The 25,490-nt window shown below is 43.4% G+C and overlaps 4 non-coding genes and 1 pseudogene across 4 annotated transcripts; 1 reads left to right on the top strand and 4 right to left on the bottom strand.

The window, feature by feature from the left end:
* Positions 1-1,439: 1,439 nt before the first annotated feature.
* Positions 1,440-1,511, bottom strand: TRNAA-AGC. Its single transcript has one exon. It is a non-coding gene; the product is annotated as a tRNA-Ala (tRNA).
* Positions 1,512-1,622: 111 nt separating this feature from the next.
* Positions 1,623-2,554, top strand: LOC111525967 (annotated as a pseudogene).
* Positions 2,555-12,557: 10,003 nt separating this feature from the next.
* Positions 12,558-12,630, bottom strand: TRNAF-GAA. The gene has a single exon. It is a non-coding gene; the product is annotated as a tRNA-Phe (tRNA).
* A 4,747-nt stretch (positions 12,631-17,377) lies between these two features.
* TRNAA-AGC lies at positions 17,378-17,449 on the bottom strand. The gene has a single exon. It is a non-coding gene; the product is annotated as a tRNA-Ala (tRNA).
* A 5,094-nt stretch (positions 17,450-22,543) lies between these two features.
* On the bottom strand, positions 22,544-22,615 carry TRNAA-UGC. The gene has a single exon. It is a non-coding gene; the product is annotated as a tRNA-Ala (tRNA).
* Positions 22,616-25,490: the final 2,875 nt, after the last annotated feature.

Raw genomic sequence — 25,490 nt, 5'->3', positions numbered from 1 at the left:
GTTAGCCAGGATGGTCTTGATCTCCCGACCTCGTGATCCGCCCGTCTGGGCCTCCCAAAATGCTGGGATTACAGGCTTGAACCACCGCGCCCGGCCGCAACGATCTCCTTTATGCCTCACGTCCGGCCTGACTCGAAAGGACTTTAAAGAGCTGGAGAGCGGCTGCGGAAAGGCGGAGTCACGGTACAATGGTGTTAACTACGTGTGCAGCCACCGCCTCTTTAGTCCTATTACAGGTGCAGAGGCAGCAGGGACGAATCCCTCACAAGTCGAATGGGTTGACCTCAGATTGACTTTAGCGATGGCTCGATAGATGGTGGCCGTCACAGCGTTTAGAAAGTGAGTAAAAGAAAGGATGCAGGCCGGGCGCGGTGGCTTACCCCTGTAATCCCAGCACTTTGGGAGGCCGAGGCGGGCGGATGACTAGGTCAGGAGATCGAGACCATCCTGGCTAACACGGTGAAACCCGTCTCTACTAAAAATACAAAAAGGTAGCCAGGCGTGGTGGCGGGCGCCTGTAGTCCCAGCTACTCCGAAGGCTGAGGTAGGAGAATGGCGTGAACCCGGGAGGCGGAGCTTGCAGTGAGCCGAGATCGCACCACTGCACTCCAGCCTGGTAATAGAGCGAGACTCCGTCTCAAAAAAGAAGGAAAGAGAGAGAGAGAGAGAGAGAAATGTTCCCTAGCTTACAAGAAGGTCAATCCTGGAGAGTAAGTACAGTGAGGTATAAAAGAATCCTTTGGGATTGGAAGAATAAACGTTCATTACTTTTATTTATGTAAAACAACAAAATGAGCTTTCTCCTATCCTGATCTTGGTTCCTGGAGTTCAGAGTGTTAGCATCTCAGACCAGAAGCTTCCTCAGAGGACCCAGAGAAGTGCTTTTTACTTCCACCAAATTTCAGCTGAGGTGAATGCTATCTGTTTGTCATTTGCTGTGTGTTTGTAGTTAAATAGTTTAAGTTTCAGAGTTTGTGGGTCTCCAGTGGCAAAAGTGACCACCACACATCAAATCATCAACCCCTGGCAGTGTAATCTTTTAGTGAAAGCTTGTAGGGCTTCTGCAACCTGGTTAGCGGGAGTTAGAAAAAGAAATAGAAAAGGACTTGAGCCTTTTAGCTTCTGATCTGAAATCAGACTTGGGCCACACAGTTCTATGGTTTCTGATGATTTCATTTACAGTTAGAAATCAGCTGGATGGCCAGGAATGCTACTTGCTTCCCCCCGTGCGTGGTCCATGTTAATGATTGATGGGTCTGTTTACGAAGAATAGGCGGATAATCCTAAGCAGCAAATAACCTCACGTGAACACGAATCACCTTCTGTATGAGAGAGAAATGCAGAGACCAACACAATTCACCTTGACAGACAGAAAATTTTAAAGTTGGGGAATATCATGGACCACTTCTTACTGGTGTCCCGGGGAAGAAAACGAGACCTGGAGGTACTGGGGATCGAACCCAGGGCCTCGTGCATGCTAAGCACGCGCTCTACCACTGAGCTATACCCCCTTGATGATGCAAGTGTTTAAGGAAACACTTTGGTGACCGCCAATATCTGAGTCTGCCCTCTGTGTCAGGATAATCATTGTATGTTTCCAACTCCACTGTTAATTCCCTACATATGGATCCACCGGCATTCGGGATGTACACCTTGAACTGAAAGATTTAACACTTTCCGGCCAAAGAGGGAACTTGCACTTTATCAGTTTTCCAACCCAGGACCTGTCTACTTTTATCCAAATGGGAAGAGATAAAAACTTCTCAACATTGCAAACGGTGCTATGTGCTACAGGAGGTGGTGCCTACAAGTTTGAAAAAGATTTTCGCACAATTGGAAACCTCCACTTGGATGAACTTGACTGTCTCACAAAGCGTTTGCTGTGTATAGACTCTGTCAGTTTCAATGGACAAGCAGAATGCTATTATTTAGTTAATGCCCAGAACCTCAGCGACGCCAAAAGATGCCTTCTAACCTGGATGATCCCTATCGCTGCTTGTAGTGAACATTGGCTCAGGAGTCAGTATTTTAGCAGTCCATTCCAAAGACAACTACAAACGAGTGACTGGGACAAGCCTTGGAGAGGGTACCTTTCTGGGTTTATGCAGTTTATTGTATGGCTGTGAAAGTTTTGAAGAGGCTCTTGAAATGGCATCCAAAGATGACAACACACAAGCTGACAAGCTGTCCCATGATATTTATGGAGGATATCATGAAAGATTTGGTTTGCCAGGTTGGACTGTAACATCTAGTTTTAGGAATATGATTTATAAGGAGAAGAGAGAATCTGTTAGTAAAGAAGATCTGGCAAGAGCTACTTTAGTTACTATCACCAATAGCTTTGGTTCTGTGGCACGAATGTGTGCTGTTAATGAGGAAACAAACAGAGTTGTTCTTTGTTGGAAACGTTTTACATGTCAATACTCTCTCAATGAAACTTTTGGGATATGCACTGGGTTTCTGGTCAAAAGATCAACTGAAAGCATTGTTTCTAGAACGTGAGGGATACTTTGGAGCAGTTAGTGCACTTCTTGGGCTGACAAATTTCAGCTAAAGCACCAGGTCTCTCTCTCTGCTAATAAATGTCATCCGAGAGGAACTGAAACCAGAGACATTATTACTGCATTGTTTGTCACGGGGAACCAAAGCATAAAAGAGTAGCATAAGCTGCTGAATATTGCCATATTAAAGGAGAGAACTTAGTAACGTGAAAAAATAATAATAATTTTAAAAAGACAATAGCGTATAATTTCTAACAAAAAAGAAATACTTAGATGTAAATCTAACAAAACCCGAATAATGCTGAAAAAGACACAATGCAATGTAAGGTGGGTGTGGTGCCTCCAGCCTGTAATCCCAGCACTTTGGAAGGCCAAGGCAGTTGAATCACCTGAGGTCAGGAGTTCAAGACCAGCCTGGCCAACATGGCGAAACCCCATCTCTACAGAAATACAAAACTTAGCCAGGCATGATGGCAGATGCCTGTAATCCCAGCTACTCAGGAGGCTGAGGTGGGAGAATCGCTTGAACCCAAGAAGCAGAGGTTGCAGTGAGCCGAATCATGCCATTGCACTCCAGCCTGGGCTATAGAGCAAGACTCCGTTAAAAAAAAGAAGTGTACACAATGTAATGTACACAATGCTGATGAAATAAGTTTTAAAAAACCAAAAATACAACAACAACAACAAAAACTAAATAAATGGAGAGATGTACGGGGTTAACAGTTTGCAAAACTCAACATGGTAAAGATGGCAGTTCTTCTCAAATTGACATATAGGTTTAATGAAATTCTTATCAAAATCCAAGCAAGATTTTTATTAATATAGACACAATTATTCTAAAATGTATATAGGAAGTTAAAGGAATTAGAATAGCTAAAATAATCACTAAGAATAAAAATATAAGGGGAAGAAATAGTCAACTTGATTTCAAGACTATTGTATTACATTGTTGTATTTTTGTATTATTGTATAAGAAAGGGAGGAAGCAAGTCCGGGGTCCTGGCTCATGCCTGTAGCCTCAACAACACTTTGGAAGACTGAGACGGGAGGATTGCTTGAGCCCAGGAGTTGCAGATCAGCCTGAGCAACAAACGATGATCCTGCCAATACCAAAAAAAAAAAAAAAAAAAAAAGCTGGTCATAGTGGTCTTGCGCCTGTGGTTCCAGATACTCACGGAGACTGAGGTGGGAGGGTCACTGGGGTCCTAGAGGTTGAGACTGCAGTGAGCAATGATACTACCACTGCACTCCAGCCTGGATGACAAAACAAGACTCTGTCTCAATTTTTTTTTTTTTTTTTTTTTGAGACGGAGTCTTGCTCTGTTGCCCAGGCTGGAGTGCAATGGCATGATCTCAGCTTACTGAAACCTCTGCTGCCTCCTGGGTTCAAGTGTTTCTCCTTCTTCAGCCTGCCGAGTAGCTGGGATTACAGGCGACTGCCACCACTCCCGGCTATCAAAAAAAATTTTGTTTTTTAATTAAAACTTTTTTAAAAAGAATGTCAACATTATGCCTTACACAAAAATGAACTCAGAATAGATCAAGGATGTAAATGTAAAACGTGAAAGTATAAAACTTTTAGGAAAAAACATGGGAGAAAATCTTTTGGATCTAGGGCAAGGCAAATAATTTTGCAGTTGACATGGAAACATGATCCAGAGATCTTGTAAAACTGGTTCTTCTTTTCCTCTTACTCTCTCCTGCTGTGTCATTTGTTTTGGGTGATGCTGAGGCTGGAAATAGGAAATGCAAATAGGAGAGCATTAAAGGCAACTAATTGGGTCATGTCTTTACTTTTTCTTCTGCTTCTTCTTCTTCTTCTTTTTTTTTTTTTTTTTTTTTTTTGAGATGGAGTTTCTTCCCTCTTGTTGACCAGGCTACAACGCAATTGCTCAATCTCGGCTCACCGCAACTCCTGCCTCCTGGGTTTAAGCGATTCTCCTGCCTCAGCCTCCCAAGTAGCTGCGATTACATGCATGTGACACCATGCCCAGCTAATTTTTTGTATTTAGTAGAGATAGGGTTTTACCTTGTTGGTCAGGCTAGTCTCAAACTCCTGACCTCAGTTGACCAACCTGCCTCTGCCTCCCAAAGTGCTGGGATTACAGGCGTGCACCATCGCACCCGGCCTGTTTTTACTTTTTATTTGATCAAGAACTGAGAGAAAAAGAAAGAAGAAAAGGAGAGAAAGAGAGAGAAGGGAAGAAAGAAAGAGAAGGGAGAAGACAGAAGAAAAGAAAGAAAGAAAATTGGAAGAGTTGAATCAGAGTTCTTTGAGGAGTGGGTTTGAGGAGTGAGTCAGAGAAAAGTAAAAAATAAAAGTACACAGAGTTGAACCCAGGGCCTCCAAAATGCAAAACACAAGCTCGTCTATCACTGTCATATAAAGACAAATCCAAGCTAAAATAAGAAGAGATAATATTCAAAAGAAAGACTATTGCAATAGGAGAGCACTCAGCAATCTAAGCATCTGAAAATCAAACAGAAAACGCTTTTCTTTTTTCTTTTCTTTTTTCTTTCTTTCTTTTTTTTTCTTTTTGAGATGAAGTCTTGCTCTGTTACCCAGGCTGGAGTGCAATGGCACAATCTTGGCTCACTGCAACCTCCGCCTCCTGAGTTCAAGCGATTCTCCTGCCTCAGCCTCTTGAGTAGCTGGGATTACAGGTGCAACACCACGCCTAGCTAATTTTTGTATTTTTAGTAGAGAAATACAAAATTTTGCCTAGCCCTCCCTACCTATAAAAGAAAAGCATAGGCTGGCATGGTGGGATCACCCCTGTAATCTCAGCACTTTGGGAGGCTGAGGTGGGCAGATCACTTGAGGTCAGGAGTTTGAGAACAGCCTGACCAACATGTCAAAACCCCGTCTCTACGAAAAATACAAAAATTAGCTGGGCATGGTGGCAGGCACCTGTGATTCCAGATACTCAGGAGACTGAGGCAGGAGAACCACTTGAACCCGGGAGGTGGAGGTTGCAGTGAGCCAAGATCTCACCACTGCACTCCAGCCTGGGTGACAGAGGAAGACTTCCTCTCAAAAAAGCAAAATAAAAACAAACAAAAAAGAGATGGTAAATCCAACCCCACCCCTGACATAATGCAACTACAAACCTCACTGGCTTTCCCACGTGGTTTAAGTTTTTGATTGAGAATAGGCAAGGAACCCCAGGAACAAATCTTGCCCCTCAGCTGGTGCCTAATCCTGGGACCTCCTTAAACCTCTAGAACAGTGCTTCTCAAACTTTTACATCAGAGTCACTTGAGGGCTTATTCAAACACAGGAGACTGAGCCCCACACTCAGCAGTTCTGATTCAATAGATCTGAGGTTGGGCCTGGAATTTAGCATTCTGCTTGCAGCACCCTAATTCACCACCCCTTGCTCTCCCATGCAGTGTCCACTGTGACTGGCATGCCACTGTTTGCCTGGAGAGAACCAATGGATGCCAGGAAATTAAAAAAGAAAAAGTATGAAACAAAAAGAAAATACATGGCATGTGTGTATTACCTTCCTCCGAAAAATGTATCTCAAAACAAACACATGATTGGCCTGGGGTCACACACACAGCCAGTCCTCAGCTAAACAGGTTTCACTAGACAGTATTCCTCCTGGATGCTAGTTATAGATATTTTCACTGGACAAAAGAATCAAGAAGTAAAGACATGCCAGCCTGATAGAGTGTTAGGCTGGTGGACTGGGAACAAACATTGTAGTTTCTTGCCTCTCAAAGACACTTTAATTCAACAATAAATAAATATGTACAGAGAGAACAGCAGTTTTGAAACTGTACACCATTGGAAACCCTTAACAGGTACCATGAATGCATAAAATTTCTTGGGAGTTCCCTTTTCAAAAAAAAAGCAGTTGTAATCAGATGGATCGAGAAAGAACATGAAATGTTTGTTTGTTTTTTTCCACCAGAGGAAGTGCCCAATATGATTGCGATCTACTTACCTTTTACTCTGCAGGTATTTTCCATTGTGACAGAAAATCTTTTCCTGTTTTTTTCATATGGGCCTCCGTTTGCTGTTACCAGAAGTTCCCAGGCAATAGTGCAGTGACTGAGGAAATACAGGAATGTGAATATGAATCAGTCTCATGGAATATCAGTACTAATGTTGATCCATATTGGTTTCTGTTTCTCGCTTGTTGAAGGCCTCTAATTCCCCGACAGTCTTTGTTCGGTCATCCGGCGTCCTTCCACTCCTATCTCAAGCGGCTAGAGAGCCACAGCAGTCCTTGTCTCAGTATTGGATCGCACTTGTGTCCCTGTGCAGGTCGACAGGGAGAGACTGGTGGAGAAATCAGTGGACAGATGCTTTCGCTCTGTTCTTTGGCCCAGAAAACAAACAAAAACATATTCACCCCCTTTTCATCTTTGTGTCTCTTTAATCACAGTACAAAATGGAAAGCCGGGTGTGGTGGCTTATGCCTGTAATTCCAGCACTTTGGGAGGCCAAGGCGGGTGGATCACGAGGTCAGCTGTTCGAGACCAGCCCGACCAACATGGCGAAATCCCGTCTCTACTAAAAATACAAAAAAATTAGCTGGGCGTGGTGGCGGGTGCCTGTAATCCCAGCTGCTTGGGAGGCTGAGGCAGGAGAATCGCTTGAAACCGGAAGACGGAGGTTGCAGTGGGCCGAGATTGTGCCACTGCACTCTAACCTGGGCAACGGGAGCAAAACTCTGTCTCAAAAACAAACAAACAAAAACAAAACAAAAAAAAAACAAAACAAAACAAAACAAAATGGGAGCCAACGCGAGCCGCCTGTGAATGTGCACGCTTTTGTTTGGGTTCAAGAGACCCTTGTTGCTATCCCGTTCTTCTTTCCCCCTCATTACTTTTTTGTCTTCCTTCTGCTGTCGCAATCGCCTTATGTGTTGTTGAGGCTCACAGCATAGAGGTTGGAGATAGTTCAAGGCAATGCATTGGAGTACATTGTTACTCTCTATATGTGCAGAAATAGGATAGAAAAATGTGAGGAGGCAGAAGACTGTTGCTTGAGAACTAACAGAGTGAAACCATAACTTGGAGGTGTCAGGGATGGAACCCGAGGCCTCATACATGCAAAGCATGCGCTTTACCACTGAGCTACACCCCCTTGCTAAAAGACCTGTTTGTAATAATTTCCAGGAGGTAACTTTCATATCCTGACACTCTCCGTGAGTATGCTGGTAGTAGTGGTCAGTACTATAGAGCGTGGAGAGCTACTCTGAGCAGGAGATATTTGGTACTAATGGGGGGTACAGATTCTTTAGAATACTGTGTAGGGCTTGACACGAAAAACAAAAGATAGAAAAGTGTCAGATAATAACCACAAGAAGTTTCCATTGTGGCTTCAAGACATTGAGTTCTTCGGGTCTCCTTCTACTATGCTTGGCCAGAATCAAGTTCTGGTTTTCGTTTCTTTTGATTTCTTCCAGATATGACAGGAAGCCATTGAAATTCAGCCTTTCCCTGCCTAAAACGCTTCATATTTGTTGTTTGCTCAGTCGGAATATCAAAGGTAAGATTTGAAGGGGGAAAGCCATAATCAGAAGAAAACCTGAGAGCGAGACACTCAGCATGTTTTCATAAGGGTCCCTAGCTGGTGTGGTGTCTTATGCCTGTACTCACAGCTACTCCAGAGGTCGAGGCGGGAGGATGGCTTGAGCTCGGGAGTTGGTGGTTGTAGGGAGCTATGATTGCGCCACTACCCTCGAGCCCCGGCTACGAAGTGAGAAAGGCAAGCAAGCAAGCAAGAGAAAGTGGGAGTGAGGGAGTAAGGGGGGGCCAGAAAAGAGGGAAGGAAGGAAGAAAGGAAGGAAGGAAGGAAGGAAGGAAGGAAGGAAGGAAGGAAGGAAGGAAGGAAGGAAGGAGAAAGACAGAGGTAGAGAGGGAAGGAAGGAAAGGAGAGAGAGAGAGAAAAGGAGACAGGAGGTGAGGGGAGGGGAGGGAATTCACAAGGCATAAATGAAAAACAGCTTTGGGGGTAGAGAGGAGGGTTGAATTATGAGAGTAACACGAAAGATAAATAGAAATAAGATTGAAGAGTAGTTCAGAAAAACAAACATGCTATTGCCAAAGACAAGCAGGTGCAGAAAGGGAGAGGTTTTAACAACTCTTTTAGGAATGGGAGAAAGATTGAAAGATGGAGAAGATGAGTTAGTTTGGCTCATGCTAAATTTAAAATATCTGTGGGGCACACTTGTGAGGATATTACACAGAGAACTCAGGCAATTAACTCCATCTCCAGCCTGGGATTTGTAAGCATCAGTAGTAGTAGATACATTATGTGGAGGTGAATAAAGACTAAAAAGTGTACTTTGAGATATGGGAATTACAAACCTATTCGTGATATTTGTAGGCAACAAACAAGTTTGCTCCTAAATAGTTCTCGAATCTTGGGACTTATCATGGTGAGACTGGGTTCTTTGAACTATATAAGAAGATGAGAAGAAAACCCATTTCCAGGAACGAAATTTCTAGTGACTGTTAACTCTTTCTCATTCTGGTTTGCCCATATATGAACCTTTGCCAATGTTAATAAAATAACATTGATCCATTTTAAAATTGGCAGATCGCAAGTTGTATGCCAGACTTGGCTTTTCAGTTGACTGATGGGATTTCTAGAATGAAAATAGGAAACACCGAGTAACAGATTTCACTGAATGAGAGACTAGAGAAGCGTTACACACAAAATTGGTGTGTATTCATGCGTGTGTGTCTGCCTGTCTGTGTCTGTGTGTGTGTGCATGTAAATACTGGGGAGGATTATCTTGACTCTTTGATGCCGTAAAAGTAATATTAGGACAGTTTGCAGAAACTCTTCTTCATCCTTATGTCATGTCACACCCAGAGAAACTGGGTTATCTATCAGATTCTTGAGAATTCATAATAAGAAGGTATACTTTTTTGTTTGCCACATAAAAGGGGAGGATTTGAGATAATTAAATCTCCATATCTATCTTCAGACTATCTACCAACAACATGATGGAAACACTTTTTTTTTTTTTTTTTTTTGCGTATAATCTGTAGGATGAGCTCGTTTAACACAGCATTCTTCTGAGGAATTAAACATTTAATTTTGAAGACAGAACACCCTCATGTCATACATACTCAGTTTTGAAAACCTAAAATTATATAAAGTATCTGTTTAAATCTGCACTGTCCAATATGGTTACCATTAGCCACATGGCTATTGAATGCATGAAATTGCCCAGTCCGAGGTAAGATGTGTTGTAAGTATAAAATATATACCGGATTTCAAAGATGCAATATCATTTTTAATATAAAATAACTCACTTATAATTTTAAGATGGATTACTTAAAATAATGTTTTTGTTATACAAGGCGATTTACAAATATTATTAAAACTGGACATAAAAGACGGAAAGAGTAAACACCGGGGACTACTAGGGAGTAGCCGGGAAGGGGAAAGGCTTAAAAAGCTAGCTATTGGATACTATGCTCACTACCTGGGTGATGGGATTAATCCCACCCCAACCCCAGCATCATGCAATATACCCATGTAACAATCTTGCACATGTACCCCATGAATCTAAAATAAAAGTTGAAATTATTTTAAAAATGATATAGAGGCCGGGCACAGTGGCTCATGCCTGTAATCCCAGCACTTTAAGACACCGAGGCGGGCGGATCATCTGAGATCAGGAGTTCAAGACCAGCCTGACCAACATGGAGAAACCTCGTCACTACTAAAAATACAAAATTAAGGCCAGGCGAGGTGGCTCAGGCCTGTAATCTCAGCACTTTGGGAGGCCGAGGCGGGCGGATCACGAGGTCAGGAGATCGAGACCATTCTGGCTAACACAGTGAAACCCCATCTGTACTAAAAAATACAAAAAAGTAGCCGGGCGTGGTGGCAGGCGCCTGTAGTCCCAGCTACTCGAGAGGCTGAGGCAGGAGAATGGCGTGAACCCGGGAGGCAGAGCTTGCAGAGCGCGCCACTGCACCCCAGCCTGGACGACAGAGCGAGACTCCGTCTCAAAAAACAAAACAAAACAAAACAAAACAAAACAAAACAAAACAAACAAAAAAATTGGCCGGGGTGGTAGCATATGCCTGTAATCCCAGCTACTCGGAAAGCTGAGGCAGGAGAATCTCTTGAACCCAGGAGGCGGACGTTGCGATGAGCCGAGATCGCACCACTGCACTCCAGCCTGGGCAACAAGAGCGAAACTGCGTCTCAAAAAAAAAAAAAAAAAAAAAAAAAAAGATATAGAATAAATATTGCCTGTTTTTTTTTAATGTGACTACTAGAAAATGTAAAACTACAAAAGTGGTTCGCATTTATGACTTGCATTTTTTTTTTAATTATTTTTATCCCAGAAGATAAAGTAGAAGACTTGTATTATCTTTTGTTGGACAGCATTGTCTAGAGATGATGTTCTCTCTTTAAATACGGTTCTGGGAGATTCCCAGAGCCAGAGAGCATGGAGCATGGTCTCCGAGTAATTAAGTTTCATGCTTCGAGTGTTCTCGACAGAATGCATTTCCATGCATAATCTCCTTAGATCTTTACAACATCCCATTTTACATAATTATTATTAGCCGCATTTTTAAGCTATTGAATAGGAGAAAAATCTTGCTGGGAATTACCCTAGAACTTCCATTTCAACAGAATGTAAAGGAATCATTACTGTGTTAGGCAAGAAAACATTCAGTACTACCATTTGTCTAATCAAATATTTCTTAACGAAATAAAACACAAGCTTCTGAGTTGAGAAAGCCTCAGTTACCTAAAGGATAAAGTATCTGATTTCCAGTTTCTGTGCAGTCAATGTTCCCACCTTGAGGTTGCTTCTCATTTGGTACTAACTTTCCTTTTTCAACTTGCTGCAGTTCTGATGTTGAAGTACTGTAGATTATTGTCTCCTCACACAGTATGCAGGAGTAAGCGGGAAATAGCTCTGAAAATGAAACAGCAATTTGAAAGAAAAAAAGAGGGCGAGGGGAAGACCGATTACCCCCAACACAGCATTTTAACAGAGAAGTTGAAGTGAAAAAGGGAAAATGGGGCACATGCACCTGAATCTTGATGACTTTGCTGCCCATTTGCTTTCATTTTCAGTATTCCAGAACCCCTCATGAATGTCTGACAGAATAATTCATATAGAAGTACTTATTTTTGTTCTTTCCTGGATACCAACACAGAAATAAGTTAAGATTTGGAAATTGTAGACAAGGGTGCCAGTTGGAAGAAATGTCCTGTCAGTAAGAAAACTTAGACTATTCCTGTAATTAGGCCTGGTGTGGTGGCTCCAGCCTGTAATCCCAGCACGGTGGGAGGCAGAGGCTGGCCAGGATTTCAAGAAGAGCCAGGGCGAAAGAGCCAGGGCAACACGGTGAAACCCAGTCTCCACCAAAAAAAAAAAAAAAAAAAAAAAAAAAAAGCCAGGCTTGTTGTTGCATTTCTGTAGTCTCAGCTACTCAGGAGGCTGACGTGGGAGGATCACTTGAGTCCAGGGAGGCTGAGGCTGCAGTGAGCTGTGATCATATCACTGCACTCCAGCATGGGTGACAGAGTGAGACCCTGCCTCAAAAAAAACAAAACAAAACAAAAGTTATTTTTCCAGCAGTTTAACTGCAGAGCTATGGAGTTGACTCAAGGTACAAACCCAGGTTTTTCTAATTACAAAATGTTTCTTGAATATACCACCACCACATATATACACTCATACAGTATAATAGTTCTTCTTCCACAGGTTTCTTCACATTTCTTGTGATTTAAAACACCTCCATCCAACACACATAAATAACATCAAGTCAGAAATGAATTGTAAGTGCCACACCATATAGCATATTGGAATTTCTTAGGTTTTAAAAGTAATAACTTCCTAGGTTTAAGGCTTTAAATAATTTACATCCTGTCAGTTAACACCTCATGGAAGTCTTCAGTGGAGAGAGTGTTACAAATATATATATCTATGTACATTACCTTTATGGAATTTTCAGAAAACAGCAAAAAGAAGTGGAGTTATATATAGACCTCTGGGATTGGTGAGCAAGTGCTGTGTTAAGGGAATGACAATTATGCTAAAACCAAAAGGCATCTGCCGAAACCCGGGATTGAACCAGGGACCTTTAGATCTTCAGTCTAACGCTCTCCCAACTGAGCTATTTCGGCCGCCCCGCGCAGGTTCCTTTTGTCATTTCTTCAAAATACAGAAATTGCCATTTGTAAGGTCAGTGTATCTTCCAATGCCTAATTCTGTTGTCTTCAATATCACCGGTCATTCACTTACCTTCCCTACACCCCAAAAATATAAGTTCTGCTGCAATTTATGTGTGAAATAGGATCCGATTTTCCTCAGCAAAAGACGGGAAAGAAAAGGCGAGGAATTGGTCAAATCAGGAAGATATTCCCATGCTTGGTCAGCGTGTAAAACACTCCTCAGAAAACTAAGGAATTCAAAATGAAATTATCTTGGCTTTTACTTTTTTTTATTTTTTATTTTATTTATTTATTTGTTTTTGGGACGGAGTCTCGCTCTGTCCCCCAGGCTGGAGTGCAGTGGCGCGATCTCGGCTCACTGCAAGCTCCGCCTCCCGGGTTCATGCCATTCTTCTGCGTTCAGCCTCCCGAGTAGCTGGGACTATAGGCGCCGACCACCACGCCTGGCTAATTTTTTGTATTTTCACCGTATTAGCCAGGATGGTCTCGATCTCCAGACCTCGTGATCCGCCCTCCTCGGCCTCCCAAAGTGCCGGGATTACAGGTGTGAGCCACAGCGCCCGGCCTACTTTTCTCTTTTTTGGGCTTTTCTTTTTCTGACTTGCTCTTCAATGACAAGGCATAAAGGAACAGAAGATTATTGGACACGTTAACGTGGTAGTGGGCTTATAGCTTCCGAAAAAAGATATCCTGAGCGAGGCAGTTCTTTTTTTCTATTTTCTTGCTTTTACCAGTCTTGTGCTCACACATCCACCTTGGTTGGTATGGAGACCCAGGGAGTGAAAATGGAAAGTATAATATGTTTGTTCCTTTGTTTCTTTGTTTTGAGACGGAGTCTCGCTCTGTCACCCGGGCTAGAGTGCAGTGACACGATTTGAACTCACTGCAACCTCCATCTTCCAGGTTCAAGCGATTCTCCCGACTCAGTCTCTTCCAGTAGGCAGGATTACAGGCGCGCCACCACGCCCAGCTAAGTTTTTTGTATTATTAGTAGAGACGAGGTTTCACCTTGTTGGTCAGTCTGGTCTCGCCTCGGCCTCGCAAAGCGCTAGGATTACAGGAGTGAGCCACCGTTCCCGGCCTATGCCTTAGGGTTCAAAGAATTGTGGTCTGCACATTGATGCATAAGTATTGTTTTTTCCGCCTGGGTGCAGTGGCTCACGCCTGTAATGCCAGCACTTTGGGAGGCCAAGGCGGGCAGATCACCTGAGGTCAGAAGTTCGAGACTAGCCTATCCAACATGGTGAAACCCCATGGTGAAATCCAACATGGTGAAACTGAAAACACAAAAATTAGCCCGGCGTCGAGACGCGCCCCTGTAGTCCCGCTACGGAATCACTTGAACCCAGGAGACGAAGGTTGCAGTGAGCCGAGATCACACCACTACACTCCAGCCTGGGCGACAAAGCAAGACTCCGTCTCAAAAAAAAAAAAAAAAAAAAAAAAAAAGCCTTTTACATACACATCTGTGATCATGAGATTTTATTTATTTATTTATTTATTTTTATTTTGACAGTGTCCCACTCTACCAGACTGGAGTGCAGTGGCAATCTCCTCTCACTGCAACTTTCACCTGCTGCCTCAATCAGTTCCCCCACCTCAGCCTAGAAATTTTATATCAATTCAAAAGTGTCAAGACATTGGACTCCTCTTGCTAAATACCTTAAAAACAATTTAAGACGTTTACAGAATTTCAGAAACAATTCTCTCTGGAATGAGAGAATTGCTGTGGTCAATAATTATTTGCAAACTGAATTTTAATAAAACCCTCTCTATGTCTGGACAGTTTTCAAACTGAGTCTGCTATTCTGAAAGAGTCGAGGCTTTCAGTTTTAGCCAAAATTTGATGGAAGGGTCGATAAGAAATTGTTTTTAAGGGGGCGTGGTGGCTCACGCCTGTAATCCCAGCACTTTGTGAGGCGAGGCGGGTAGATCACCTGAGGTCAGAAGTTCAAGACCGGCCTGGTCAACATGGTGAAACCCTCTCTCTACTAAATATTCAAAAATTAGCCGGGCGTGGTGGCAGGCGCCTGTAATCCCAGCTACTCAGAAGGCTGAGGCAGGAGAATCGTTTGAACCCGGGAGGCAGAGGTTGCAGTGACCCGAGATCCTGCCACTGCGCTCCAACCTGGCAACAAGAGCGAAACTTCGTTCCAAAAAAAAAGATTTTTTTTGGATGATTGGATGATTTCCTAAAAAATAAATAAATAAAATTTAAAAAAAAAAGTTCTCTTACAGGCTTTGTTTTTTCCTCCCGCGTGTAAGGTCCGAGTCTTCTCAGACAGGAAACAACATTCCGCTAGGTTTATCCCCGCCGCCTCAGGTCTCTTCCCAGCTGGGTTCAGCCTTAGCCTATGCTGCAGAAATGTTTAAAGTTGAACATATAGAGAGGAAAATAATGGAAAGTGATGCGGAAATTTAAACAGCAGCTACATATAAATCTCAACACTGCTTAAAATGTGTGTAAATGGTTCTAGGACTGCTCTGCACTATTGTGAAAAGTTCATTCAGAAGTAAACGGTAGGGAAGGTGAAGAGGAGCCGAGCGCCAACTGGCGGAGAGAGGGAAAAGGCGGGGTGCCGTGAAGTGGAGGAAGAAAAACACAAAAGGGAGAGAGATAGAAGGCAAGGAAAAACAGCCTTAAGATGGTTCGGATTTGGATGGACGGGATCGTAGAGTGAATCTAAGCGCCACATCTCTCCGTCCCTTCCTCTGGCCATGAGGGAAGAGAGGTGTCCCTAGGGAGGTAGGCTCGACCAGGAAGGAAACCTGGTTCTTTTTGCCCAGGCTGTCACCGCTTCAAGAGCGCCTCTCCGCTATTTCCGTCGCTCAACAGACCGGCTGAGCTCTTTGGAGTGATGTTGGGTTTTGGTTTGCGCTTCAGGAACCGCTGATACTGTAGCTTCTGAGAGAGTTGCAGGGATTTCCTGACTTCCTGAGTGCCTGTGTTGAGAGTTAGAAGTGGGATCTGCCGGCAGATTGCATGACAGTGGAAACATCTAATTTTATTAGTTTTTGCTTGAAATGCAAAAGATGAGAAAGAAAGTTTCCGTTTGTTTGCTCCACATATATCTCCTAGAATAAAGCCAATCGAAAGTCAACTTCACCCTAAAGAAATTCTTCCTGGCGTTTGCAACGAGCTCCTTTACTCCTCACCTCCAGCTCTTGGCTCAGGACTCTGCAGAGCTGCACAGCGGCTGCAGCAAGGCGAAGTCGCGGTACAACCGGTGTTAACTAAGTGTGCAGCCACCGTCTTCTTAGTCCTATTACAGGTGCAGAGGCAATATAAGTGAACCCCTCACAAGTCGAGTGGGCTGACCTCATATTGAGTTTAGCGATGACTTGTGACCCCCTGGTAGATGGTGGACCGTTACAGCATTTAGAAAGTGAGTAAAAGAAAGGATGCATACAGAAGCCGACAGGCTTGCTTGGCTCCTGCAGATGGAGAGAGGTCGCTTTTCTGCCTTCTGGGTGTTTAGTAACTTATTTTTTTCCCCTTTGTTGGCATGAAATAAAGCTGAAAATAAAACAGATTTTCTTTTAACAAGTTAGTATTAACATGCTTGCAGAGTATTTCCCTGTGGATTTCTGCTTAGTACTGTAATGCCAGAATCTGAAACTCTAAAAAGAGCTCTAATCTGGAGATATGGGTTGTTCCCTAGCTTAGAAGGAAATTATTTCCGGAGAGTAAGTACAATGAAGTAGAAAAGGATCCGTTGGGCTTGGAAGAATAAACGTTCATTACTTTTATGTATGAAAAACAACAAAATGAGCTTTCTCCTATACTGATCTTGGTTCCTGGAGTTCAGAGTGTTTGCATCTCAGACCAGAAACTTCCTCAGAGGACCCAGAGAAGTGCTTTTTACTTCCACCAAATTTCAGCTGAGATGACTGCTATCTTTTCATCATTTGCCCTGTGTTTGTAGTTAAATAGTTTAAGTTTCAAACTATGTGGGTCTCTAATGGAAAAAGTGACCACCAGCACATCAAATCGTCAACCACCGGCCGTGTAATCGTTTAGTGAAAGCTTGTAGGGCTTCCGCAACCTGGTTTGAGGGAGTTAAAAGAAGAAACAGAAAAGGACTTGAGGCTTTTAGCTTCCGATCTGAAATCAGACTTGGGCCGCACAGTTCTATGGTTCCTGATGATTTCATTTACAACTAGAAATCGGCTGCATGGCCAGGAATACTACTTGCTTCCCTCGTGCATGGTTCCCTCCTGCAGAGCTGCACAGCGGCTGCAGCAAGGCGAAGTCGCGGTACAACAGGTGTTAACTAAGTGTGCAGCCACCGTCTTCTTAGTCCTATTACAGGTGAGGAGGCAATATAAGTGAACCCCTCACAAGTCGAGTGGGCTGACCTCATATTGAGTTTAGCGATGACTTGTGACCCCCTGGTAGATGGTGGACCGTTACAGCATTTAGAAAGTGAGTAAAAGAAAGGATGCATACAGAAGCCGACAGGCTTGCTTGGCTCCTGCAGATGGAGAGAGGTCTCCACCATGTTAGTAATTGGTGGACAGCTTAGAAAATATAAGTGGATAACCCTAAGCAGCAAATAGATTTAAAGGAATAAACACGAGTCACCTCTGTGTATGACAGAGAAATGCCAACACAATTCACCTTGACAGACAGAAAATTTTAAAGTTGGGGATTATCACGGGCCGCTTCTTACTAGTACCCCGGGAAGAAAAGAAAACCTGGAGGTACTGGGGATTGAACCCAGGACCTCGTGCCTGCTAAGCACGCGCTCTACCACTGAGCTACACCCCCTCCGCGAAGCTATTGTTTCAGAGAATACTTTCATGACTATTACAGTCTGAGTCTGGGCTCTGTCTTGACAATCTTCATGTTTCTAATTCCACTCTTAATTTCCTACAGGAAGCGTTTCCTGTCTTAGGACCCGCTACACCAAAAGAAAGGCAGCTTAATAGTACAAATAAAGGCACTGTTCCTGATTTGTGGTCAGCCCAAGATCAACTCACCCCAAGGTGGGCTCCCCATCGCCTTAGATTTCCTGGAGCGTACTTCCATTCAGTCATTTGAGTGTGTCCTGGCATACAACATTCTCTTGCAAATTTTCTGATTATAATATTCCGTATTCTTTTGACTCTTGGAAGCATGTTAGTCTCACATAGTCAAAAAATAAAACTGACTCAAGTGTGTGTGAAAATACCCTAAAATTCAATACAAATAGACGCAAATTAAAACTGCATTGTGAAACAATAACATAACCCCATTGAAATAACTGATTTAAGAAAATGCTTTACACAGTTTGTTGTTTAATTGTAAGCACAAAAAGAAGAGGAAAGAAATCTTAAATTCTATGTATGAGGGTTATTTTTTGTAGAGCTAAAGCTGTAGGAATTCTGAGATTTTGTGTGAATTTTAGGATTGGGAAAATGAGTGTGTGAGAGTGTGTGTGTTGTTGGAACCAGGTTGTCACTGTAAGAAAAAGAAGGTAAAGAATAGTCCTGTTGGTGTTGATGGGAATTGGAGACATCAGTATGAAATTATACATAGCCGGGCGCAGTGGCTCGCACTAGTAATCTCAACACTTCGGGAGGCTGAGACGTGTGGATCACTTCTTTCAGGTCAGAAATCGAGAACAGCCTGGCCAACATGGCAAAATCCCGTATCTACTAAAAAATACAAAACTTTGCCGGGTGTAGGGGCCGCGCCTGTAGTCCCAGCTATTCGGGAGGCTGAGGCAGGATAATCGCTTGAATTCGGGAGGAGGACGTTGCAGCGAGCCAAGATCGCGCCACCGCACTCAGTCTGGGCGACTGAGACTCTGTCTCAAGAAGAAAAAAAAAAAAGAAAGAAAACAAAAAGTACATTTTCCCTACAGATCTGTCTGCTAACTGGGCCTGGAAGAAATACCTGAGAAACAATGAGCAAGATAACTCTATATTTTGATTTTCAAATACCATTCTCTACTAAAAGGAACCAGAGATACTAATAGAAAGAAGCTACTATTATCAACTACACTGATTCCAGGACTGTGCCAGGAAAACTACAAGATGAACCTAAGATATCTTGCTGTGCCAGAATGATGGGGATGATTTAAAAGAACACAGAAGCGCAGGGGTAGCTCGCGCCTGTAATCCCAGCACTTCGGGAGACCGAGGCGGGCAGATCACCAGAGGTTAGGAGTTCCAGAACCACCTGGCCAACATGGTGAAGCTCCGTCTCTATTAAAAACACAAAAACTGGCCTGGCGTAGTGGTGCACACCTCTAATCCCAGCTACTTGGGAAGCAGAGATAGGAGAATCGCTTGAACCCTGAGGCAGAGGTTGCAGTGAGCCGAGATCGCACCACTGCACTCCAGCCTGGACAAGAGGGCAAGACCTGTCTCAATAAATAAATAAAAATAAAGTCCATGAGAAAAATAATAGTGTGTGTGTGTATTTAGAAGTAAAGGGAGAGGAGAATCATTGTGGCAAAATACCGGGAATTGCTAAGTCTGAGTAACGTGTGTATGGTAGTTCTTTGTATTATTTTTGCAACTTTTCTGTAGGTTTGAAATAATTTCAAACCAAAAAGCTTGTTTTAAATTATCCCTTCTCAAATTTCTTTTCACTCTTCCTTCAAGGGCTGTACTCTTCTATCAAGAGTTAACGTAGGTGGATACTAAAACAGAAGGGTCAGTACCGCCTCGGGTGATTTAGGTGCAGGTGAGGAGGTGAGAAAGTGGAATTCCCAGCTATTAGAAATGAAGACCCAGGAGCGTGGGTCGCTGCCCGTCCTTACCCTCGCCAGCGCCTGGGCCAGCACCGTGGTCTCGAAACCCAGCATGGATTTCGTCTTGGGGACGCTATTGCTCCAGTTCTGACACTCAAGAAACGACGGATGGAGAGAACGAGGACCGCCTGCGAAAAGAGCTCGAGAGGGAAGCAGGGACGCGGTGGGATGCGCAACCTACGGCTGGGGCGGCAAAGGCGGAGGAGAAGCGAAGTGGGCGAGCGCCCGAGGCTGCCAGAGGATCTGGGTGGGCCGGGAGGCGGAGTGCAGCCTGGAAGCCCATCTCCGCTGCGTTTCCTCGGTGTCCGCGATAAGCGAGAGGGCTCATTCCCTGTAGAAGTGAACTGAAAACACTTTCCCGCAAGATCTCTCTCGTTTCGCTTAAGGCAGTCGCGGCGTTGAAAATGCCTCGCAGCTCCTTTACCGACTCGGACACTGGGGATCACGGGTACTCTTGAGTTTTGGTACAGGTGGGTGGTATTGGTGGCTTCCGAGGAAAGGACAGAGAAGCCGCCTATTTCCAATCCCTACTGTTCGCGAGGGAAGAGTGTTGAACCTGGAAGAGAGACCCTCCTGCTTAAGCCCCTTTGTTATAGATAGGAAGAGTGTTCTTTGCTTTTTTTTTGTTTTAGCTTGTCAAGCTTGGAATACAAGTCATGGAAAACAAGAAAGGTAGGGCAGTCCCAGTATATTTTAAACTTAAGAGGGTTTTCAGAAGGAGTACTACCTTGTTTTTATGGAATTCAGGGTGTGCAGATTTCAACCTACCTAGCAAAGGGAAGCTCTATGAGTCTAATATCTTGGCTTTCTTCTACATCAGCAAGACTCTGAAATTCGGGTTCCTTTCTGGACAGTACCACCTACACTTTTGCAGTGTGCTCCTATATTACTTACATCCAACTCGTGGAAGCACGAACACTGGGAAAAGCCAAGGTTACTACATAAAAGAAGATCCTCACATGAGACAAGTGGAAGTAAAGCAGCAGCTGAGGTGTGTGTGTAGAGGAAGAGACAAACGTGAAAATGTGGAAAGTGGATAGAGAATTTTTTCCAAGGAGGAAGAGGAATGGTCTACTCACAACAAGGAACTCTCTACTTACTGCTGCGAAGATACTTTTATTACATTTCATGCATACACTGGATTTTAACAACCAGAACATTGGTAGAATTGGTGGGGGCTGAAGAGACAGCAGTACTCCCAACCCTGAGGGTTAGTCCCCACCCTGAAGGTGGAGAGAAAATGATTACTCTCTGTCATAGGGCTTAGAATTGTCCAAGCCTGGGTTTCAAATGGAAGGGCCCAAATAGCTTGAGAAAGCTCCAGGTATTTCAGCTCAGAAGAGTCTCCTGGTTCATGAGAATTCCTGTCAGTTCTTCCAGAGGAAAATCAGTCTGTTGTGTGTGACCTGAAAAGTTACCTAAAATATTCAAAGGGTCAAAGAAACGGTAAAACCCCAGCCCTGACATAAGATGAATACAATACTCACTGACTTTCCTAGGTTTGAGTTTTTGATTGAGAATAGGTAGGGAACCCCAGGACCAACTCTTCCTCCTCAGCAGGTGCCTGACCCTGGGACCTCCTGAAACTTCTAGAGCAGTGCTTCGCAAACTTTAGCATCAGAGTCACTTGAGGGCTTATTCAAACACAGGAGGCTGAGCCCCATACTCAGCAGTTCTGATTCAATAGACCTAAGGTTGGGCCTGAAATTTATTATTCTGCTTGCAGCACCCAAATCACCCCCACCCCTTGCTCTCCTGTGCAGTGTCCATTGTGGCTAACATGCCACCGTTTGCCTGGAGAAAACCAATGGATATCAGGAAATTAAAGAAGGAAAAGTATGAAACAAAAAGAAAATACATGGCATGTGTGTATTACCTTTCTCCAAAAAATGTATCTCAAAACAAACATATGATTGGTCTGGAGGCACATACACGGCCAGTACTCAGCTAAGCAGGTTTCACCAGACGGTATCCCTCCTGGATGCTGGTTATAGATATTTTCACTGGACAAAAGAAGCAAGTAAGGTCATGTCAGCCTCATAAAGTGTATCTATCATGCCAGCCTGATAGGCTGGTGGACTAGGAACAAACGTCATACTCTCATGCCTCTCAAAGACACTTTAATTCAACAGGAAATACGTACAGAGAGAACAGCAGTTTTGAAATCATACATCACTGGAAACCCTAAAAGGTATCATGAGTGCATAGGATTTCTTGGGAGTTCCCTCTCCAAAAAAAGCAGATGTAATCAGATGGATCGAGAAAGAACATAGAAAGTTTGTCTGGTTTTTCCCACGGCAGGAAGTGCCGAACACACCTGCGATCTACTTACCTTTTAGTCTGCATGTATTTTCCATTGTGACAGAAAATCTTTTCCTAGTTTTTTATATGGGGCCTCCGTTTGCTGTTACCAGAATTTCCCAGGCAATATTTTATTGTAACGAGGAAAACGGAGTGGCTGAGGAAATACAGGAATACAAATCAGTCTTATGGAATATTAGTACGGAATGTTGATCCGTATTGGTTTCTGCTCCTCGCACGTTGAAGGCCTCTAATTCCCCTATAGTCTTCGTTCGGTTGTCCACCGTCCTGCCACTCCCATCTCAAGCGGCTGGAGAGCCACAGCAGTCCTTGTCTCAGTACGGGATCACACTGGTGGCTGCGCTCTCTGCTCAGGTCAACAAGGAAAGACTGGTGGAGAAATCAGTGGACAGAGGCTTTCGCTCTGTTCTTTAACCCAGAAAACAAAAATAACTTTAAAAAAAAAATGCCTGCAGAGCGCTTTTCTTCCTTCTTCTCCTTTGTCTTGGCGTCTCCTTAATCATAGTACAAAACGGGAGCGAACGCGAGCCGCCTGTGAATGTGCACACTTTTGTTTGGTTTCCAGAGACCCTGTTGCGATTCCATTCTTCTTTCCCCCTGATTTCTTGTTTGTCTTCCTTCTGCTGTCGCAATAGCCTTAGGTGATGTTGGATGTTGAGGCTCACGGCATAACCAGTGGAGATAGTTCGAGGCTGCGCATTGGGCTACATTTTTACTGTCTATTTGTGCAGAAATAGGATAGAAAAACGTGAGAAGGCAGAAATCGGCTGCTTGAGAACTGCCAGAGCAAAACCATCACTTGGAGGTGTCGGGGATCGAACCCGAGGCCTCATACATGCAAAGCATGCGCTCTACCACTGAGCTACACCCCCCTGCTTAAAAGGCTGTTTGTAATAATTTCCAGGAGGTAACTTTCATTTCCTGAGACTCTCCGTGAGTATGCTCGTAGTAGTGGTCAGTATTATGGAGTGTGGAGAGCCGTTCTGAGCAGGAGATACTTGGTACTAACGGGGGATACAGATTCTTTAGAATACTGTGTAGGGCTTGAAATGAAACACAAAAGATTAGAAAAGTGTCAGATAATAACTACAAGAAGTTTCCATTGTGGCTTCAAGACATTGAGTTCTTCGGGTCTCCTTCTATTATGCTTGGCAAGAATCAAGTTCTGGTTTTCGTTTCTTTTGATTTCTTCCAGATACCACACGAAGACATTGAAATTCAGCCTTTCCCTGCCTAAAACGCTTCATAATTGTTGTTTGCTCAATAGGAATATTAAAGGTAAGATTTGGTGGAGGAAAGCCACAATCCGAAGAAAACCTGAGAGCAAGGCACTCAGCATGTTTTCATAAGTGTCCCTAGCTGATGTGGCGTCTTACGCCTGTACTCACAGGTACTCCAGAGGCTGAGGAGGGAGGATGGCTTGAGCTCAGGAGTTGGTGGTTGTAGGGAGCTATGATTGCGCCACTGCCCTCCAGCCTGGGCAACAGAGAGGGGAGGGGAGGGGAGGGGAGGGGAGGGGAGGGGAGGGGAGGGGAGGGAAGGGAAGGGAGGGGAGGGGGGGAGAAGAGAAGAGAGAGGAGGGGAGGGAAGGGGAGGGGAAGGGATTCATAAGGCGTAAATGAAAAACGGCTATGGGGATGGAGAGAAGGGTTGAATTATGAGAATAAGATCGAAGATAAATACAAACAGGATTGAAGAATGGTTTAAAAAAAACAAAGTCTATTGCCAAACACAAGCAGGTGCAGAAAAGGGGAGAGGTTTTAACAGCTTTTAGGAATGGGAGATAGATTGGAAGATGGAAATGAGTTAGTTTGGCTCATACTAAATTTAAAGTATCTGTGGGGCACGTTTGTGAGGATGTTACATAGAGAACTCAGGCAATTAACTCCGTCTCCAGCCTGGGATTTGTAAGCATTAGTAGTAGTAGACACATTACATGGAGGATGAATAAAGACTTTTAAGTGTACTTTGAGATATAGAAATTAGAAACCTATTCGTGATATTTGTAGTCAACAAACAAGTTTGTTCCTAAGAAGTTCCTGAATCTTGGGACTTATTGTGTGTCCTTTGAACTACATAAGAATATGAGAAGAAAACCCATTTCTCAGCACCAAATTTCTAGTGACTATTAACTCTTGCTCATTCTGGTTTGTCCATATATGAGCCTTTGCCAATGTTAATAAAATAACATTGATGCCTTTAAAAACTGGCAGATTGCAAGTTGTGTGGCAGACTTGGCTTTTCAGTTGGCTGATGGGATTTCTAGAATAAAAATAGGAAACACTGAATGACAGATTTCACTGAAGGAGAAACTAGAAAATTGTTATATACAAAATTGATGTGTATTCATGTGTGTTTGCCTGCCTAACTCTGTCTGTGTGTGCATGTAAATGATGGGAAGGATTATCTTGGCTCTTTGATGCTGTGAAAGCAATATTAGCACAGTTTGCAGAAACTCCTTCATCTTTATGTTGTGTTACACCAAGAGAAACTTGGCCGTCTATTGGATTCTTGGGAATTCATAATAAGAAGGTTGCCTGATAAAAATGGGAGAATGTTAAATAATTAAGTATCTGTAGCTATTTTCAGGCTATCTACCAACAACATGTTTTTTGCATATAATCTGTAGGATGAGCTCATTTAACACAGCATTCTTCTGAGAAATTAAACATTTAATTTTGAAGACATACATACTCTGTCATACATACTCAATTTTGAAAACCTAAAAATATGTAAAGTATATGTTTAAATCTGCACTGTCCAATATGGTTATCGTTAGCCACAATGGGTATTGAGTACTGAAAATTGCCCAGTCCAAGTTAAGATGTGTTGAAAGTGAGAAATATGTACCAGATTTCAAAGACGTAATTTTCTTTTTTTTCGTGGAGTCTCGCTTTGTCACCCAGACTGGAGCGCAGTGGGACAATCTTGGCTTACTGCAACCTCTGCCTGCCGGGTTCAAGCCGTTCTCCTGCCTCAGCCTCCTGAGTAGATGGGATTACAGGCGTGTGCCACCATGCCCGGCTAATTTTTTTTTTTTTTTTTGTAGTTTTAGTAGAGAGGGGTTTCACCGTGTTGGCCAGGCTGGTTTCAAACTCCTGACCTCGTCATCTGCCCTTCTCGGCCTCCCAAAGTGCTGGGATTACAGGCAGGAGCCGCCGCACCTGGCCAGATGTAGTATCATTTTTTAAACATAAAATATCTCACTGATAATTTTAAGATTGATTACTTGTTAAAACAATATTTTGGACATGCAAGGTGATTTACATATATTAGTAAAACTGGACATAAAAGATGGAAACAATAGACACTGGGGACTACTAGAGGCAGAGGCGAGAAGGGGAAAGACTTGAAAAGCTAACTACTGGATACTATGCTGACTACCCAGGTGATGGGATTAATCCCATCCCAACCACAGCATCATGCAATATACCCATGTAACAAACCTGGACATGTACCCCCTGAATCTAAAATAAAAGTTGAAATTATTATTATTAGTGTTATTATTATTTTGAGACAAAGTCTTGCTCTGTCTCAGGCTAGAGTGCAGTGGCGCTATCTGGGCTCACTGCAAACTCCTCCTCCAGGTTTCAAGTGATTCTCCTATCTCAGACTCCCAAGTAGCTGAAATTACAAGCGCGTGCCACCACACCCAGCTAATTTTTGTATTTTTAGTGGAGACGGGGTTTCACCTTGTTCGTCAGGCTGGTCTCGAACCCCTGACCTCAGGTGATCTGCCCACCTCAG

This window comes from Piliocolobus tephrosceles, chromosome 5 (genome assembly GCF_002776525.5).
Source record: "Piliocolobus tephrosceles isolate RC106 chromosome 5, ASM277652v3, whole genome shotgun sequence".
Taxonomy (NCBI): Eukaryota; Metazoa; Chordata; class Mammalia; order Primates; family Cercopithecidae; genus Piliocolobus; species Piliocolobus tephrosceles.
This window is presented reverse-complemented; position numbering and strand designations above follow the sequence as displayed.